We start from the raw sequence: 17,121 nt of genomic DNA, 5'->3' as shown, positions 1-17,121 counted from the left end.
CACCTGTTGTATTCAGCATTTCACTGTAAGGTCTACCTACACCTGTTGTATTCAGCATTTCACTGTAAGGTCTACCTACACCTGTTGTATTCAGCATTTCACTGTAAGGTCTACCTACACCTGTTGTATTCAGCATTTCACTGTAAGGTCTACCTACACCTGTTGTATTCAGCATTTCACTGTAAGGTCTACCTACACCTGTTGTATTCAGCATTTCCCCTGTTGGTCTACCTACACCTGTTGTATTCAGCATTTCACTGCAAGGTCTACCTACACCTGTTGTATTCAGCATTTCACTGTAAGGTCTACCTACACCTGTTGTATTCATCATTTCACTGTAAGGTCTACCTACACCTGCTGTATTCAGCATTTCACTGTAAGGTCTACCTACACCTGTTGTATTCAGCATTTCACTGTAAGGTCTACCTACACCTGTTGTATTCAGCATTTCACTGTAAGGTCTACCTACACCTGTTGTATTCAGCATTTCACTGTAAGGTCTACCTACACCTGTTGTATTCAGCATTTCACTGTAAGGTCTACCTACACCTGTTGTATTCAGCATTTCACTGTAAGGTCTACCTACACCTGTTGTATTCGGCATTTCACTGTAAGGTCTACCTACACCTGTTGTATTCAGCATTTCACTGTTAGGTCTACCTACACCTGTTGTATTCATCATTTCACTGTAAGGTCTACCTACACCTGTTGTATTCAGCATTTCACTGTAAGGTCTACCTACACCTGTTGTATTCAGCATTTCACTGTAAGGTCTACCTACACCTGTTGTATTCATCATTTCACTGTAAGGTCTACCTACACCTGTTGTATTCAGCATTTCACTGTAAGGTCTACCTACACCTGTTGTATTCAGCATTTCACTGTAAGGTCTACCTACACCTGTTGTATTCAGCATTTCACTGTAAGGTCTACCTACACCTGTTGTATTCAGCATTTCACTGTAAGGTCTACCTACACCTGTTTTATTCAGTATTTCACTGTAAGGTCTACCTACGTACACCTGTTGTATTCGGCGCATGTGACAAATAACATTTGATTTGATTTGAAAAGTGTTCACATCACGGTCCTGGTTGTGCTCATAGTGTCCAAGTCAATGTGTGTTTTGATACAGGCTTTGACACAACATTTGGCACTACTGACCCCACTCTCCCTCCTTTATCCTTTCATCTCACCTCTCTCGCCAGTCTCCATGGCGATGCCAGGAGACCCAAGCCAGCTCCTTAAACGGGCAAGTGGATTGGCAGAGTGAAACACAAACCCATCTGGCCAGAGAGAGAGCGCTTGTGTTAACCTGGAGCACAATCCCTTCATTAGCTCAAATTATGATTGAACAGAGAGCAGAGGCAGGGTAAACAGCACTGTTTCTATGTGCAGAGCATAGCTGACCGAGGCATCACTCTGAAAATGGACTAGTGAATAACCCTTGTGCTTCACGTCCTCCTCCCTTACTTGACCTTTGAAAGCAGCATGGTTTTGCAAATGAGTATCATTTATTTGTTCTGTATATTTGCTGCTCGTGCTGTGCCATCACATCATGTTATTACCAGAATTGCATGTAATTGCCTGGTTGTTGTGCTGCAGTGAGAGCAGTGATCTCCATTAGAGGGCTTTTTAGACATGTGGTTAGGGGCAATTTCTACCTCCAGCCAGTTGACGGCTCATTTACATTTGAGTCAGTAGTGGGCGGATACATTTTCATCCATTTTACATACCGGTCCCCCATGGGAATCAAACCCACAACCCATGGCGCTGCAAGCGCCATGCTCTACCAGCTGAGCTTCATGGGACTAACCTTCATTAAGAGGAGGTTACAATGCCAAGGTTGGGCCGAGATACAGAACCTGAGGCACATTGTGCAGTTCATCACCTTCCATCCACATTCATGTTATCGCTGCCTAATGGCGTCTTAATGATGTCTACAGTTTTAGGCAGTTGTAATAGTACTGCTTGTTTGTAATCCCTGCGGGACTAACCTGTGTTTAAGTCAGGGGTGAGTCTGAGGTGAGGTTCATAGTGCGTCTGTCCTGCCCTTCTCTTGTGCCAAAACACTGCACATCTGTCATCAGCCCAAGAGTCAGACAAAAGCCTCTGCCACCACTCTACCGTGCCCATCTACAGTAGCTGCACCTGTTCCCCTTCTACCACCTGTCCTCAATGGCATGCAAGGGAGATTGAGTGTATGGAGTATTGAAACAGGTCCATACCAATCATCCACCCCACCCCTCCTCCAGGGTGAAAGGCCATCAGCATGTGTGGGTTGACCACAGTGGAGGCTGTTGAGGAGAGGACGGCTCATAAAATTGCTAGGAACAGAGCGAATGGAATGGCATCATACTTTTACCCCTTTTTCTCCCTAATTTCGTGGTATCCAATTGGTAGTTACAGTCTTGTCTCATCGCTGCAACTCCCGTATGGACTCGGGAGAGGCGAAGAGGTCGAGAGCCGTGTGTCCTCCGAAACACAACGCAACCAAGCCGCACTGCTTCTTGACACAACACAATGCCCACTTAACCCAGAAGCCAGCCGCACCAATGTGTTGGAGGAAACACCATGCACCTGGGACCGTGTCAGCGCCCAGCCTGCCACAGGAGTCGCTAGAACACGATGAGACAGGGAAATCCCTGCCGGGCCAAACCCTCCCCTAACCCAGACGACGCTGGGCCAATTGTCCACTGCCCCATTGGTCTCCGGGTCGCGACAAATCCTGGTTCTTGAACCCAGAAACTCTAGTGGTACAGCCAGCACTGCGATGCAATGCCTTCGATCACTGCGCCAGTCAGGTGGCTGAAACCACATGTTTTTATTTGTTTCATTTTTGTTTGATGTATTTGATACCATTTCACTAATTCAGCTCCAGCCATTACCATGATTCCATCCTCTCCAAATAAGGTGCCACCAACCTCCTGTGGTTGACACCTGTTGACCTCTGGTTTTAGGGTTAGTAAACATACAACATTAATTATGTTCATGACTCTCACGTAGAAAGAACAAGTCATGAGGGGTGTGGTAGGTAGGTATGAGCTGGTAGTGCATGTGTTCATGTGATCTAAAGCCACCTTCCCCGTGCTCGAAAGCCAACTGTCGCTCAAAAAGTGATGAACAGGTATCTTGCTCTCTTGGCTAAGCAATTGGCTTTGAGTAGTGTGTTGTTGTGCAGAAGGTTGCTGGTTCGATTTCTGCTCGGGGCAGAACGGAATACACCCTGTTACATGTACACATGTACTCGCACACCCCTATCCACCCACCATCACTGTGCATGTTCTAAAGCATCAGTCACATTGGACTGCTGAGCTGAACATCAACTGTCAATAAAACTCAATAGCGAGCACTGCTGAGTTCTCTTTTGAGTATGCCCTCCTATCCGAGGCCTTTCTCTAATTCAATCTGATTCCTTCAAACTATTTTGGGAAAGAGCAGTGGGGTGCTGATTGATTGATTGTGCCTCAAATGTTTTTTGAAGACGGTCATTGTGACCCAATAACCAGAAACCCCCCCCAGTTCTCCTTTAGCTGTCCTTAGCTGTCGCCCAACCTGCAGGCTGAATGTTCCCAATGGCACTGCATGTCCTTATTCGTTCAAATCAACTGGGGCTTGTTGCTTTGAGTCCTTTCAGGACATTGATGGTCCTAAATGGCATCCTATTCCCTATGGGCCCTGGTCAAAAGTAGTGCACTACACAGGGAATAGGGTGCCACTTGAAAAACACCCAATGTATCTATCCATGTCAGGCTTCAACTAATGCAGGATTAAGCAGTCCTTCATTTTCCTGAATGTGTGCCTGCGTTTTAACTTCCAGTACAATGCCCGGTACTGTGCTACAGTTAATGAATAAACAAGCTGAAGCGATAGCTACTCAACCCTTAGTTCTAGTATTATCAACATCCATCTATGATGTCTGTTTGAATCCAGTCTGTGCTCAGCCATCAATATTACACTGCTCAAACAAATAAAGGGAACATTAAAATAACACATCCTAGATCTGAATGAATGAAATATTCTTATTAAATACTTTTTTCTTTACATAGTTGAATGTGCTGACAACAAAATCACACCAAAATTATCAATGGAAATCAAATGTATCAACCCATGGAGGTCTGGATTTGGAGTCACACTCAAAATTAAAGTGGAAAACCACACTACAGGCTGATCCAACTTTGATGTAATGTCCTTAAAACAAGTCAAAACGAGGCTCAGTAGTGTGTGTGGCCTCCACGTGCCTGTATGACCTCCCTACAACGCCTGGACATGCTCCTGATGAGGTGGCAGATGGTCTCCTGAGGGATCTCCTCCCAGACCTGGACTAATGCATCCGCCAACTCCTGGACAGTCTGTGGTGCAATGTGGCATTGGTGGATGGAGCGAGACATGATGTCCCAGATGTGCTCAATTGGATTCAGGTCTGGGGAACGGGCGGCCAGTCCATAGCATCAATGCCTTCCTCTTGCAGGAACTGCTGAAACACTCCAGCCACATGAGGTCTAGCATTGTCTTGAATTAGGAGGAACACAGGGCCAACCACACCAGCATATGGTCTCACAAGGGGTCTGAGGATCTCATCTCGGTACCTAATGGCAGTCAGGCTACCTCTGGCGAGCACATGGAGGAAAGAAATGCCACCCCACACCATGACTGACCCACAGCCAAACCAGTCATGCTGGAGGATGTTGCAGGCAGCAGAACGTTCTCCACGGCGTCTCCAGACTGTCACATGTGCTCAGTGTGAACCTGCTTTCATCTGCGAAGAGTGGCGAATTTTCCAATCTTGGTGTTCTCTGGCAAATGCCAAACATCCTGCACGGTGTTGGGCTGTAAGCACAACCCCCACCTGTGGACGTCGGGCCCTCATACTACCCTCATGGAGTCTGTTTCTGACCGTTTGAGCAGACACATGCACATTTGTGGCCTGCTGGGCTCTGGCAGTGCTCCTCCTGCTCCTCCTTATACAAAGGCGGAAGTAGCGGTCCTGCTGCTGGGTTGTTGCCCTCCTACGGCCTCCTCCACGTCTCCTGATGTACTGTCCTGTCTCCTGGTAGCGCCTCCATGCTCTGGGCACTACGCTGACAGACACAGCAAACCTTCTTGCCACATCTCGCATTGATGTGCCATCCTGGATGAACTGCACTACCTGAGCCACTTGTGTGGGTTGTAGACTTTCACTAGAGTGAAAGCACCGCCAGCATTCAAAAGTGACCAAAACATCAGCCAGGAAGCATAGGAACTGAGAAGTGGTCTGTGGTCCCAACCTGTAGAACCACTCCTTTATTGGGGGTGTCTTGCTAATTGCCTATAATTTCCACCTGTTGTCTATTCCATTTGCACAACAGCATGTGAAATGTATTGTCAATCAGTGTTGCTTCCTAAGTGGACAGTTTGATTTCACAGAAGTGTGATTGACTTGGAGTTACATTGTGTTGTATAAGTGTTCCCTTTATTTTTTTGAGCAGTGTATTTTATAATAACACCTTTTGGAATAACACATTTATTGATTTTTAAAATGTTACTTTTGCTGTACAATGCTTATGCATACTTATTCTCGGTCAGCACGTGAGATAATAAAAAAACAACAACAGTTGAGACAAAGGCTTGAGAAACAGACCGTCAGCTGTTCTCTCAGCTGTTCACTCTTTCCATGGATCAAACGAGGACTCACGACTGATGTTTGTTATACCGTCTCCCTAAAGCCGTGGATTAATCTCATACCCAAACCAATATTGTCTCATGTCAACTTTTGATATGTGACTTTGAGGAGGGCGATTTGCATTGACACTGCGCCCGGTCCGGTACATATTTGGAACAGGAGACAACAACCGAAATGATAAATCAATATTTAGATTGGTTCTCATTGGTCCGGTGGGAATATTTATTTAACCAGATTTGGGTTCTAGGCGCCTTGCTGGCTCGTGCCGTCTCTCTTTCCAAATGCATTGTGCGTTTTTTAGTCTGGGATTGCAGACAGTCGGAAGGCTTAATGTGCCTGTGTTTCCACAAACCCAGTGTCAAAAGGAACAGACGATGTCCGTGTTCTGGGTACATAACAGGTAGTTGCTTCCAATGGGCGCACAGTAGCCTGAGACTGCCAAGCAGATCTGCACAGAAGAACTAATCAGACCACTAAGAGAAGCACGAGATTGAACTTCACTCAACTTTATAGAGTTTTCCCTGTTGGTTAACACTGTCAACGTTTTTCTTTACTTTACTAGCCACAGGAACCTACTTGGACTTGAAACTTGAACTTAAAGCAGGTACACCCTCACTGTTCACAATAAACATGTGCTGGAAGTTGCACAGAATTTTCAAGTTCAAGTTTGCGGTCAACAGACCTGAATTTTTTTTTTGAGGGTTCCAAATTGAACACTCGCTGGAGAGCAGTATACTCAACCAATCAAATGTATTTTATAAAGCACTTTTTACATTAGCAGTTGTCACAAAGTGCTATACAGATACCCAGTCTAATACTGTCGACTCTATTGTAGTACAGAAATAGACTAGTGACTATCAACACTTGACTAACAATGTAGCGGTATTGTTGGAGAGAGGTAAAGACAAGGATTTTGTTTGGGCGCCAGGCAGATATTAACCCTGCCTAAAGGAAAAGAGTAGGATAGAGAGAGTACCACTACCAGACCCACACACATCAGCAGAAGAGACTGCCTAGAGTGTAGCCTGCCAGATAAGATAAGACACACCATATAAAACACACATCACAGCAAAGGGGTAACCCAACCAATAGGTTATTCCCTCAAATGCTGCACCGACAACGTATGAACACATCATTACCATCTAATGCAGATCATTTCAATTCCAGCCTTGCTGTGTCCCCAGAGTTGCACCTTTTTAGTTACATTTACATTTTAGTAGACACTTATCCAGAGCGATTTACAGAAGCAATTAGGGTTAAGTGCTTTGCTCAGGGGCACATTGACAGATTTTTCACCTAGTCGGCTCAGGGATTCAAACCAGCTACTCTTCGGTTACTGGCCCAACAGCTAGGCTACCTGCCACCCAGCAATATACCAGTAATATCACGCCCGATTCTACTACTCAATTAATATTCAAACCTTTGATTAATTGAATCATGTGCATTGGTGCTGGGCTGGAACACAATTATGCAACCATTGGAGTACTCAGAGTTTGAGAATCTCTCTCTCTCTCTCTCTCTCTCTCTCTCTCTCTCTCTCTCTCTCTTCTCTCTCTGTGCTGTGCTGTGCTGTGCTGTGCTGTAGAGCACTCAGGCGGAGACTGGTGTATCAATACAACAATACCGGAAGAATATGCTCTCAAGACAACCTAGAATGTGAGGGTGGGGGAGGAGGGCTGGGTTGCCAGGCGTTACATAAACACAGCAACATAGGTTACTTAACCGCCTCCCCCTTTAACGAGGAGGAAATGGCCGAAGAAGTGGTGCATGGGAAAGGTGTGGGGGTCTTCCCTAATGAGATCCATCTGCAGGCCTATTCTCTGTGTACTCTGTGTATACATTGACCACATGTCCCCATTCAAGCCAGCACCGGCAGGACTATTGACTCATCTGCCCACAAGATGAGGATGGCGGTTGGGTCTTTAATTTGAAGGAGCAGAAAGCCACAGACATACATTACTGTAGATTCTTCATAGTTTGGCCAATTTTTCTTGGAACTAGGAATTGTTGAGGCAAGATGATCTAGAAGTTTTGTAACCATGAGGCTTGCTGTTTATTGGTGCAATCGAGAAAGCCTCAGTCATTGCCATGTGCATTCTGCACAATCACGCAATAAGCTTCTTCATTATTTATATTAAATCACATACCTGTATCAGCGGAGGCTGCTGAGAGGAGAGCGGCTCATGATAATGGCCAGAAAAAAACCTGTAAACCATGTGTTTCATGTACAGTATGAGACCATTCCCCTGATTCTTCTCCAGTCATCACCACGAGCCAGTTCTCCCAAATGAAGGTGCCACCAACCTCCAGTGATCTGTATCGCATGGATCAAAACCGTTTGAGAGACAACAGAAAAGACAGAATCGTTCAGTGCATTAGCAGATGGAGGTACACGTGGTATGCTACAGCTTGACTTATAAACAGGGATTTGGATATGATTCTCTCATAGAAGGTTTGAGTATATGACAATTTGGTCTGTATCCAAGGACAACAGATGGAAATCCTTTCATTTAAAAATGCATATTTCCTTGCACAAGATAACGTTTTTTTTTTTCCAATCTAAAAACGGATTTGAATGATGTCTTGCTCCCATTTTCATATGTTTATGACCCGGAATTGCAGAGAGTCATACACACTGGACAGCTGTCAACCCATCCAATATCAACCCAGTAAACTGCAGTGGATTCTGTTCTTCTGTGTTCCAGTGTGTTACTGTGTAAGTAGGTTAGTGTTAGTGTAACTATTAGTGATGTTAGTGGTAGTGTCTGTGTGAACACTGTGTATACTGGTGTTGCCCTACTTGCACTCATGGGAGTGTTACTGTGTTGGTGTGCTTGTGTTATTGTGGACACAGTGTTTAGTCTACTTTGTCTGTGTTTTAGTGTGTGGACAGTGTGGACACTACTGGTGTTGGCCTACTGGCATGATGGGCATCCTTCAGCCTGGCATTTAACCTGAATTATGCCATGTGTGCCCAGCTGCTGCAGAAATGAATCATAACACGTTGCAAGGCAGGCACGCTGTGGTGTTGACATGTCAGTCACCGTAGATAAGAAACTCCAATATAATAACACAATCATAGAACTATACTAGAGCTAATGCACTATATTGTCACTAGTCAAACAATTGATTATCGTTATCTCAATTGCGTCAATCTTAAAGGGGCAATGCAGTCAAAACTGGATTTTTCTTGTTTGAAAAATATATATATATTCCCACACTATGAGGTTAAAATAACACTCAGAAATTGTGAAAATGATGATAATGCCCTTTTGTGTAAGAACTGTGAGGTAAACCGTGGGGTGTTGGGTTGAGCGTGCGGAGATGAACACAGAAACAGGGAGGTTCTAGTCAACAAACACAACTTTACTAGGCAATAAAATAAACAGAACAACGAAATCACGTAGGTTTGGCTTGGTCCTTCTCAGCTTCTGCTCTGTATCGGTCTCTCGGTTCTCCCCCTTGGTGTGCCACAGTGCTCCTTTTATGTGGCCTCTCTGGCTGGTTGGCACGTTCCCCTAATTAACTCTAATTGGAGCCATCGGTGTTGGGGTGCCCAGCCCGTGTACTCCCAGCAGAGGGAGTACACCCCGGGGTAGACCTCTCGGGATACCCCCCTCCCCCCCTTTGCCCTACAGGAGGGAGGCGTGTTCAGGGCTAAGTTTGCATCCCTCCTGGAGAGGGCGTTCGCATTGCCATGCTGGAGCCCCGATCTGTGGATGACAGAGAAAGAGAATAGCTGTAAGGACAGGAATCACCAGGTGACACGTTCATTCGTGTCATTACCTCTTGCCATCCACACAAGGGGGGCATGGTCAGTGATCAGGGTGAACTTCCTCCCGAGGAGGTAATATTTGACAGTGTCCAGTGCCCACTTCACGTCGAGGCACTCCTTCTCGACAATCGAGTACTTCTTTTCCCTCGGGAGGAGCTTCCTGCTGACATACATGATTGGGTGCTCCTTGCCTTACTGCTCTTGGGACAAGACGGCCCCTACCCCTGTGTCAAACGCGTCTGTCCGGACCAGGAGGTGTTTTGAGAAGTCAGGGTTGACGAGTACCGGGTGCGAACATAGATGGACCTTCAAGGCCTGGAACGCCACTTGTGTGTCCTCCGTCCATCCGTCTGGGGTAGTCGTGCCTTCATTGGGTCTGTGAGGGGAGAAGCTATTGCAAGCTTGTTAGGTACAAATCAACTGTAGTAGCCTGCTAACTCCAGGAACGACTTCACCTGCCTCTTGGTTCGAGGCACCGGCCATTCCCTAATGGCAGTGATTTTTATTCTTGAGGCTTCACATTTCCCGGCCCGATTTGATAGCCCAGGTACTCCTCCATTGGATTCCAAGATGGCGTAGCAGTGCAGACATGTTTTTTTCATCCTCTCGTGTACTTTTGTATTTTTCGTCTTTTTGTATATATTTCAATTTTATTTTCAATCTCTTCTCCATTTTAGTTCAATTATACCTTCCGGTAACCTGCCTCACTCAATGTGATACGGAACCGCTATTATTTTTTATTATAGCAAGAACCACCTAGCCATCAGAAGCTAACCAGCTAATTAGCTATAAGCTATTTAGTCATTGTTAGCCACTGCTAGCGGCCTTTACCTTCTGCACAGCCCTTTTTTTTTGACTGGATAATACTCGCCAGCCTACCAGTAACGGACTGTCTCCCCACTACAACGCCGGATTCCTGCCGTAATCCCTGGACCATTACTCCTGATCTTCACAGCTAGCTAGCACCCATCGAGTTACCCAGTACTGAAGCTATCCCTGAGGCTCACCTCCCGGCCTACTCAGTTGTTCACCCGGTCTCCACCCAAACAAGTCTAGAACACACTACTCCACTGGATTCTTGCTGTAAGCTCTGGAAATTGGCACCGGATCACCGCTGATACCGAGTGGCTATAGTGGCTAACGCCCCTACCCCGAAGTTAGCACCAGTTAGCCGTGAGCCAGGTGCATCTCCCGGCTAGAAAACTAAATTACTACAACTACAATACCTCTTTTGCCATCTGACTTGGATCCTTTGTCGACACGGCGCCCCGCCGCAACTCCACGACACGACTCCATCCACTGTGCCTTCAACCGGCCCCAGTCGCGAACTCAGGCTCTGTGTGTAGTTAGCCGACCCTCTCCGCCCTGTCATCGCCATTTTACCTGTTGTTGTTTGTGCTGATTAGCTGTTGTTGTCTCACCCGTTGTTGCCTTAGCTAGCTCTCCCAATCAACACCTGTGATTACTTTATGCCTCGCTGTATGTCTCTCTCATATGTCAATATGCCTTGTATACTGTTGTTTAGGTTAGTTATCATTGATTTAGTTCACAATGGAGCCCCTAGTTCCACTCATCATACCCCTGATACCTCCTTTGTCCCACCTCCTACACATGTGGTGACCTCACCCATTATAACCAGCTTATCTAGAGATAGAACCTCTCTTATCATCACTCAGTGCCTGGACTTACCTCCACTGTACCCGCATTCACCATACCCCTGTCTGCACATTATGCCCTGAATCTATTCTACCACGCACAGAAATCGGCTCCTTTTATTCTTGTCCCCAACGCTCTAGGTGACCAGTTTTGATAGCCTTTAGCTGTACCCTTATCCTACTCCTCCTCTGTTCCTCGGGTGGTGTGGAGGTGAACCCAGGCCCTGCGTGTCCCCAGGCACCCTCATTTGTTGACTTCTGTGATCGAAAAAGCCTTGGTTTCATGCATGTCAACATCAGAAGCCTCTTCCCAATGTTTGTTTTACTCAGTGCTTTAGTACACTCCGCCAACCCTGATGTCCTTGCCGTGTCTGAATCCTGGCTCAGGAAGGCCACCAACAATTCTGAGATTTCCATACCCATCTACAACATTTTCAGTCAAGATAGAACTGACAAAGGGGGAGGAGTTGCAATCTACTGCAGAGATAGCCTGCAAAGTTCTGTCATAGTTTCCAGGTCTATACCCAAACAGTTTGAACTTCTAATTAAAAAAATTAACCTCTCCAGAAATAAGTCTATCACTGTTGCCGCCTGCTATCGACCCCCCTCTGCTCTCAGCTGTGCCCTGGACACCATTTGTGAATTGATCGCCCCCCATCTAGCTTTAGAGTTCGTTCTGTTAGGTGACCTTAACTGGGATATGCTTAACACCCGGCAGTCCTACAATCTAAGCTAGATGCCCTCAATCTCACACAAATCATCAAGGAACCCAATCCTAAATGCGTAAACATGGGCACCCTCATATACATTATCCTGACCAACTTGCCCTCCAAATACACCTCTGCTGTTTTCAATCAGGATCTCAGCAATCACTGCCTCATTGCCTGTATCTGCTATGGGTCCGTTGACCACCCCTCATCACTGTCAAACGCTCCCTAAAACACTTCTGCGAGCAGGCCTTTCTAATCGACCTGGCCCGGGTACCCTGGAAGGATATTGACCTCATCCCGTCAGTAGAGGATGGATGCCTGGTCATTCTTTAAAAGTAATTTCCTCACCATCTTAGATAAGCATGCCCCGTTAAAAAAAATGCAAAAATAAGAACAGATATAGCCCTTGGTTCACTCCAGACCTGACTGCCCTTGACCAGCACAAAAACATCCTGTGGCGGACTGCAATAGCATTGAATAGTCCCCGCGATATGCAATTGTTCAGAGAAGTCAGAAACCAATACATGCAGTCAGTCAGGAAAGCAAAGGCTAGCTTTTTCAAGCAGAAATTCACATCCTGTAGCTCTAACTCCAAAACGTTTTGGGACTGTAAAGTCCATGGAGAACAAGAGCACCTCCTCCCAGCTACCCACTGCACTGAGGCTAGGTAACACGGTCACCACTGATAAATCCATGATAATCGAAGATTTCAACAAGCATTTTTCAGCGGCTGGCCATGCCTTCCTTCTGGCTACTCCAACCCCGGCCAACAGCTCCGCCCCCCCCGCAGCTACTCGCCCAAGCCTCCCCAGCTTCTCCTTCACCCAAATCCAGACAGCAGATGTTCTGAAAGAGCTGCAAAACCTGGACCCGTGCAAATCAGCTGGGCTAGACAATCTGGACCCTCTCTTTCTAAAACTATCCGCCGCCATTGTTGCAACTCCTATTACCAGCCTGTTCAACCTCTCTTTCGTATCGTCCGAGCTCCCTAAAGATTGGAAAGCTGCCACGGTCATCCCCCTCTTCAAAGGGGGTGATACCCTAGACCCAAACTGTAACAAACCTATATCCACCCTGCCCTGTCTTTCTAAAGTCTTCAAAAGCCAAGTTAATAAACAAATCACTGACCATTTCGAATCCCACCGTACCTTCTCCGCTGTGCAATCCGGTTTCCGAGCCGGTCACGGATGCACCTCAGCCACGCTCAAGGTACTAAATGATATCATAACCGCCATCGATAAAAGACAGTACTGTGCAGCCGTCTTCATTGACCTGGCCGAGGCTTTCGACTCTGTCAATCACCGTATTCTTATCGGCAGACTCAATAGCCTTGGTTTTTCTAATGACTGCCTTGCCTGGTTCACCAACTACTTTGCAGACAGAGTTCAGTGTGTCAAATCGGAGGGCATGTTGTCCGGACCTCTGGCAGTCTCTATGGGGGTACCACAGGGTTCAATTCTCGGGCCGACTCTTTTCTCTGTATATATCAATGATGTCGCTCTTGCTGCGGGCGATTCCCTGATCCACCTCTACGCAGACGACACCATTCTGTAAACTTCTGGCCCTTCCTTGGACACTGTGCTAATTAGACTCCAAACGAGCTTCAATGCCGTACAACACTCCTTCCGTGGCCTCCAACTGCTCTTAAATGCTAGTAAAAACAAATGTTTGCTTTTCAACCATTCGTTGCCCGCTCCCGCCCGACTAGCATCACCACCCTGGACGGTTCCGACCTAGAATATGTGGACAACTATAAATACCTAGGTGTCTGGTTAGACTGTAAACTCTCCTTCCAGACTCATATTAAACATCTCCAATCTAAAATCAAATCTAGATTCGGCTTTCTATTTCGCAACAAAGCCTCCTTCACTCACGCCGCCAAACTTACCCTCGTAAAACTGACTATCCTACCGATCCTCGACTTTGGCGATGTCATCTACAAAATAGCTTCCAATACTCTACTCAGCAAACTGGATGAAGTCTATCCATTGGGTGTTGATTTGAGGTGACATTCAGGATGTTAAACAGGTTGTGCCAAACATTGTCGACAGTCCCTCTGGGTGGTATTCATTAGGCACCAAACGGAAGGATACAGACAACAGGGAGGGACTACTTGGACATGATCCGATTTAAAAAAATGCTCATTTTGGTTTCCCGTATTTGAATGTTTTCTGTTGCATGTCCTAACTAACTCCTGTTTCTGGCCCTATGGTTCCCCTCTTTCCACTGGGATTCTCTGCCTCTAACCCTATTACAGTGGCTGAGTCACTGGCTTACTGGGGCTCTCTCACACCGTCCCTGGGTTTGGTGCGTCACCTGAGTGGGTTGAGTCACTGATGTGGTCGTCCTGTCTGGGTTGGCGCCCCCCCCCCCCCCCCTTGGGTTGTGCCGTGGCGGAGATCTTTGTGGGCTATACCCAGCCTTGTCTCAGGATGGTAAGTTGGTGGTTGAAGATATCCCTCTAGTGGTGTGGGGGCTGTGCTTTGGCAAAGTGGGTGGGGTTATATCCTTCCTGTTTGGCCCTGTCCGGGGGTGTCCTCGGATGGGGCCACAGTGTCTCCTGACCCCTCCTGTCTCAGCCTCCAGTATTTATGCTGCAGTAGTTTATGTGTCGGGGGGCTAGGGTCAGTTTGTTATATCTGGAGTACTTCTCCTGTCCTATTCGGTGTCCTGTGTGAATTTAAGTGTGCTCTCTCTAATTCTCTCTTTCTTTCTCTCTCTCGGAGGACCTGAGCCCTAGGACCATGCCTCAGGACTACCTGACATGATGACTCCTTGCTGTCCCCAGTCCACCTGGCCATGCTGCTGCTCCAGTTTCAACTGTTCTGCCTTATTATTATTGGACCATGCTGGTCATTTATGAACATTTGAACATCTTGGCCATGTTCTGTTATAATCTCCACCCGGCACAGCCAGAAGAGGACTGGCCACCCCACATAGCCTGGTTCCTCTCTAGGTTTCTTCCTAGGTTTTGGCATTTCTAGGGAGTTTTTCCTAGCCACCTTGCTTCTACACCTGCATTGCTTGCTGTTTGGGGTTTTAGGCTGGGTTTCTGTACAGCACTTTGAGATATCAGCTGATGTACGAAGGGCTATATAAATTAATTTGATTTGATTTGGTACAGCTAAATGATGCTCGGACATTGTCGTGCCTGATGGGTAAAATGAACCACTGTCCCATCAGAAATGAGAATTGGAAAGAGAATTGCATGCGTGTACTGCTCATGGGGATTCTAGAACAGAGCACGCTACTCCTCTGGCCTCGCTCTGGATGCGAGGTAGCTCCGCTTGTTGTGAGGAGATGTCGCCATCTGTGCCAGGTAAACAAGTCTTATGTTTTGGTCTCGCGTCTTTATCTTCAAAAAGACTTTGCCTCTGCAATCTTGATAGTCCTCGACTATATCAAACGATACGAAGGAGAATGTTGTCAAAAGAGCAGGGTTCAGTACAATTACGCTTTTCGCTTTGATGGAAGATTTTCTTCTCTATTCTTACACTGCAACCTCTGGTGTCAAGCAGAGCTAGAGTCTCAACACTGTTTACATCAAAGTAGCTCGAGCACGACTCCGTTCTGCGATGTTTTCACTTTATTGATTTCCAGAGCAATAGCGTTATATAAGCACAGAATATCTAATTCTCCTTCTGTCTGCATAGAGTACACACAAGTCTATCTATCCCTATGAGATTCACAACAGAAAACATTCCCCATTTCCATTATGCCCTTTCATTGAACTTTGGCTCCTTTTTCTTTGCCCTTTGAAGGCCAAAATAATCTGGTGAGAAACTGTGTTATGATAATTGTAGGCCCATTTATAATAACAAATCAATGCCTCTTCTCCCTTTTATTTACTCCCAAGGCTATTAGTCCCAAAGCCAACTGCCATTTTAGCGTTACCTGTTCGTACACTTACCTGTTCTTTACGTAAATCCCAGGCCTGTGTTGACAGAATGGCCCTCGTCACCATGTTGATATGGCCAGCTGTGGATAGGATAGCTCACCTGACCATCGACCAGCAGGCTGTAATGTAAACCACTCTGAGAGGAGTAAACAGTGGCTGGCTAATTGGACAGGGAGAGGAACACACGGCCCCTCTCGGTGTGCGTGCACGTGGCAGAGAGGCATCGGAGGGCTTCTGGTCCCCATGGCACCGGGGCTGCATTCCCCACTGTGTTCCCTGGGTTGGGTGTGTGTGTGACGGAGAAAAAGTGTGTGTGTGTGTTTAGAGACAGAGATCAGAGTTGCTATGGCTAACCACTTCACTTCTGAACTCTTTCACTCCTCCAAATTCTTTCTGCTGGCTTGGGTATGTAGTGTTTTCAAGGGAAGGATCCGGTACATCTTCAAACAAACACTAGTGTGGTGATGTAACAAGACAAGCAAGACATTTCAGATAGTGAGGAAGGGGGTTATCTAGTGTCAAATCACAGTGGGTGGTTTTTCATGGTAACGTAGGATGACATGCATCCACAGGAGCTCTTTTCAATCAAAGGGGTTCTCATGCACTCAAGAAAACATTTCTTTAAATTGAATAGGCCCCCCATGGTACTGTGGGGATCAGTGGAGACTGGTGGGAGGACCCTATAGGAGGACATGCTCATTGTAATTGATGGAATGGAATTAATGGAACGGAGTCAAACGTGGTTTCCATACGTTTTATGTGTTTGATAACATTCCATTTATGCCATTCCAATGAGCCTGTCCTCCTATAGGTCCTCCCACCAGCCACCACTGGTGGGGAGCTACTATGTGGGTGTGTGACACGCTGCCTGAAGTTATTCCTCTGCGGTATGTTAGTCTCCATCTCTCCTGAGGCCTTTTCTAATCACTGCTAAGAGATGATATGTTGAATATTCACAAGTGCCCCTTAGAGAATAGGGTGCCATTTGGTAAGCACCCTATATGTACGAGGATTGCAGTCCTGATATAGTGTGTATGGTTGAATTGACTCAGGCAAACCGATACTCACAATCTCTCATAGTTAGTGTGTCACTCTCCCCCTCTTCTGGTGGAAAGGGGAAGTGGTTGAAATGCTGCTCTTACTCTGAACAGAAATTAACCACAAAGAAACATTTTAGTAGTAGTGGACTAAACTCCACTCCATGGTGAAGGAAGTTTATGATGATCTTCACCAACTGTGTGGAGTCGAGATCAGGCTTTGTGGAATCTAGCTCTGACTACATCTATTCGCCCAAGGTAAATTCTTCAAAACATTTAAATGATGAAACTCCCACCGTGTACCAATGTTTTATCTCTGCAGTTGCATGCCTTTCTTAGTTTGCTGAAATCCAAACTTTTTCAATAAACGTTAATCATATACAGCTA

The sequence above is a fragment of the Oncorhynchus mykiss genome, chromosome 17 (genome assembly GCF_013265735.2).
Source record: "Oncorhynchus mykiss isolate Arlee chromosome 17, USDA_OmykA_1.1, whole genome shotgun sequence".
Lineage (NCBI taxonomy): Eukaryota > Metazoa > Chordata > Actinopteri > Salmoniformes > Salmonidae > Oncorhynchus > Oncorhynchus mykiss.
Note: the sequence above shows the minus strand (reverse complement) of the source record.